Below are 3,746 nucleotides of genomic sequence, written 5' to 3'. Positions count from 1 at the left end.
TGGTTTTGTTTTGTTTTTTGCTTCTATATATTTTTAACTCTATTTTTGTTACCTCTTAGTAGCTTTTACCTGGACGCCTGGTTTTGGGTGGAGGGTTCCCTCAGATAGGATCGACCCAGTCAGGTTTTCTCAGGCAAGGCAGGCCCAGGACTCACAAAGTGGGTGCAATCAGTATCAAGGTTTCCTGGGGATGAGACCCTGCAGGGTGCCAGTCTTTCTTGTGAAGCCTCTTAGTTCTGTGTTTTTCCTATCCTGCCCAGCAGATGGTACTTAGGCCCCGTGGGCCTAAAGTGATACTGTGCCTTTAAGTCTCAGTAGACCCCCTCTCTGTCAGAGACTGAGGCTGAAAGTAGGCTTAAACTGTCTCCCTTTTTCACCTCCTGGGGTCTGAATTATTTAAATAACTGTTACCATCTGTGCTGGCCCTTGCCCCCTCTTTTTTTTTTTTTTGAAACTGTTGCATGTTTGAGACAGGCTGGGTTCAGATTTTGTAGTTTGAAACTGCTGCTGATATCCCAGTCCTTGAGAAAGAGTTGCCACTTGCACTGGGTCCTGCCTACCTCCTCCCCCTTTCTTGGGGAAGATATGCTGTCCTGGTTTGCTAGAGCTGCCATTAAGCAAAATACCAGAAATGGATTTGTTTTTATAAAGGGGGCTTATTTGGTTGCAAATTTACAATCCTAAGGCCATAAAAGTGTCCAAATTAAGGCATCAACAAGAAGATACCTTCACTGAAGAATGGCCAATGGCATTCAGAACACCTCTGTCAGCTGGGAAGACATGTGGCTGGTGTCTGCTGTTCCTTTGTTCTTGGGTTGGTTTTCAAAATGGCTTTCTCCAAAATGTCTCTGGGTTTCTCTTAGCTTAGCATTTCTGAACATCCTTCTGTCTGCATCTCCAAGCCTCAGCAAGCATCTCAATCTCTCCAAAAGTCTCTCTCAGCTGTTTGGGGTGTTTTGTCCTCTCTTAGCTTCTCTGAAGCAAACTCTGGGCTAGCATCTCAAAGCACAGCAAGTGTCTGGGTCTTCTCCTTTTAAAGGACTCCAGTAAACTATTCAAGGGCCACACCTCCATGGAAATAATCTAATCAAAATATCACCTATGGTTGGGTGAGTCACATCTCTCTGGAAACAACCTAATCCAAATATCCCACAAGATTGGATTAAAACATGGCTTTAGGGGGACATAATATATCCAAACCAGCACATATGCTCTTTGGGGAACTATCTCCTCCACCTGATTAATTACTTTGTCTTTCAGCCTTATTTCCACCCTTGCATGGGGCAGGGCTGAAACAGAGAATGCCTGCTGCTTTCTTTAATGGGCTGCTTATTAAAAAAAAAAAAAAAAAGAGGAAAGAAAAAAAATTGCTTTCAGAGCTGGTCCCCAGCCCCTCCCCTTCAGTCCCCTTCTAGAACTCTGAGCTCAGCCAATTCCATAAGCCTCTGCCTTAAAAAAAATTTTTTTTTGTCATCCCTCCGCTCTCTCTGCTCAGAGCAGGGCTGATACAGACCTAATCCAGGTCTATGTCTTGTTTGCATTGTAGATTTATCTGTGCTTGGTATTCAGCAGTCCAAATTTGTTAATCAAATCTGTAATTGGAGCATAGTTGAGCTCCCCCTTCCCTTGCTCCTAGTAGGAAGGACTTCTGTTTCCCACAGGGGAGGCTCTGAGTCAGCATGCCATGCCCATGGGGGAGGGGCACCAGCCTCCACAGTGTGGAAGGATTTATTTACAGTTCTGTGCTGTGATTTATTGGCCTTCACCCTTCAAATTATTCCTGGCTGGTGTATGGTGTGTGTCTGGTCGCAGAAGTCCTCCAAACAGTTGTTCCAGACATTTCCTGGTTATTTACTAGCTGCCCTAGAAGATGAACTAAACCCCACACCTCCTTTTGCCACCACCTTGACCTCTCCTCACTGTGTTTTAAGGACAGACTGGAATGTTACCAATGGTTCTGCAAAATACAAAAATTTTGCAAAATACAAGGCTTCCACTGAATGCCTTAGTCATTTTTCCAGTCATTCTCATCTTTTGATTTTTCCTCATCTGAGTACACAGTGGACTCCTCCCCCTCCTTCAGCAGTTTGCCCTCGTAATGATACTTGAGCATGAACTGAGAACCCCAGTCACTCAGGGTCTCCTACTGGGCAGGAGTGAGGTCAGACAGGTCATCATACTTGTCCTCCAGTGCTTCCTTATATAGGGAAAATCTGGCAAGGCCCTTGGATGCATTCTGGCAAAGACCCCATATGGTCCCTCAGGCTATAGAGCTTGTGGTCTTTAGCCACATCACACCTTGCAGTTGACGGCCATAATTATGCACGAGTCCTGGATGCTGCTGAAGCACTGCAGCTCAGCAGGGGTGAAGCTGTGCCACTTGAGGCAGGGCATGGGGGCAGCTCCTCACTGTTGCTGTTGTCACTGGTTGCAGGCTGGTCCCTGTGCAGGATCCTGTAGAGCTGGAAGATGTAGAGGCCAAATAGCAGCAAGTTGAATGGTGACGTGAAGATCTTGTGCCCATGGCTTTCCAGCTTGCTGGGGTTGGCACAAGTCACCGCCACCTCCTCAGCAGCCTTGATTTCTAGAGCAAAGGTTCAGTGGTGCCTTTTTCACTTGTTATTTTTCCTAAGCAGCCAAGGACATAGACATAGACCATGCCATATGTTCTACCTCTTTCTTAGAATCCCATGACTCTAATTGCATCTCTCATTTCAATTCCTTTTGCATCATGATATCAGAGTCATTCTCCTGAAACTAAATTTGATTGCATTTCTTACCTCCTTAAAAACTTTAGTGACCTACATGATAAAGCCCAACGTCACCTCACCCCACTCTACACTATCCAGCTACATGCCCCCATCCTCAGAAATACCCGGTCACTGGACTCCACAGATTATCTCAGTGCTTCATCCCTACCTCACCACATTCTGTCTCTGGATGTTCCACTGTTCCATGTGTCCACTTGACTCCTCATGCTGCTTCCTTTGCTCAGAATGCTTTTTCCAGCTGCCTCCTTATCCCCAAGTCTGCCAGACAACACATACTCATCTTCTAAGACTATTCATTTGTCGTCTCCATACCAAAGCTTTTACCCATTCTCCCCAGGCAGAACTGTCATTCCTTCTTCTGCACTCCACTCTGTATGCTATATGAGTTCCTATCACAGCATCACTGGAGCTTGTTTGCTTAACTGTTTCTGTCTCCCTTACTCGACTGTGAGCTTTACAGTGGAGGGATATTGCTGTTTTCTTTTTCTTCTACATCTTCTACCTGCTTGACTCTATGGTCTTGCACATGCTTGCTAACCCTCATCTGCCAACCCAAACAAGTTTACGATGACAGCCCAGAGAGAAGACAACTCCTCTTGATTTTATATTCACGCCCTGCCCCTGCCCCTCTGTGGACCTATGTATTCTGGTGATTGCTAAGGTCCTATTCACAGATTATCTGAATCTTGAATTGCAACCCATGCCACCAACTTTTGGCTGTGCTATACACCATACCTGACCCCTGCTAGGCTTGTACCTCTGAGTACTAACTTTAGCCTGTGTCCTGGACCATGAATCCTGCCAGATGTTACACTTGCCAGGTGTCTCCAGGTTAACTTTGTAGCCCACATTTTCAGTTCTGCTTGCCCCTGAGATCAATGGGAACAAGATCTCTATGTGGTTTATTGCCAAAGCTGTCCCAACCTAGCTCCCGGTTCTGCCCTTCCTGAGCAGTCTTTTCCCATGTTAACCATG

General features: G+C 45.9%; 1 pseudogene; it reads right to left on the bottom strand.

Moving 5' to 3' along the window:
- Positions 1-2,005: 2,005 nt before the first annotated feature.
- Positions 2,006-3,099, bottom strand: LOC119535359 (annotated as a pseudogene).
- Positions 3,100-3,746: the final 647 nt, after the last annotated feature.

The sequence above is a fragment of the Choloepus didactylus genome, chromosome 5 (genome assembly GCF_015220235.1).
Source record: "Choloepus didactylus isolate mChoDid1 chromosome 5, mChoDid1.pri, whole genome shotgun sequence".
NCBI classification, from domain to species: Eukaryota; Metazoa; Chordata; class Mammalia; order Pilosa; family Megalonychidae; genus Choloepus; species Choloepus didactylus.
This window is presented reverse-complemented; position numbering and strand designations above follow the sequence as displayed.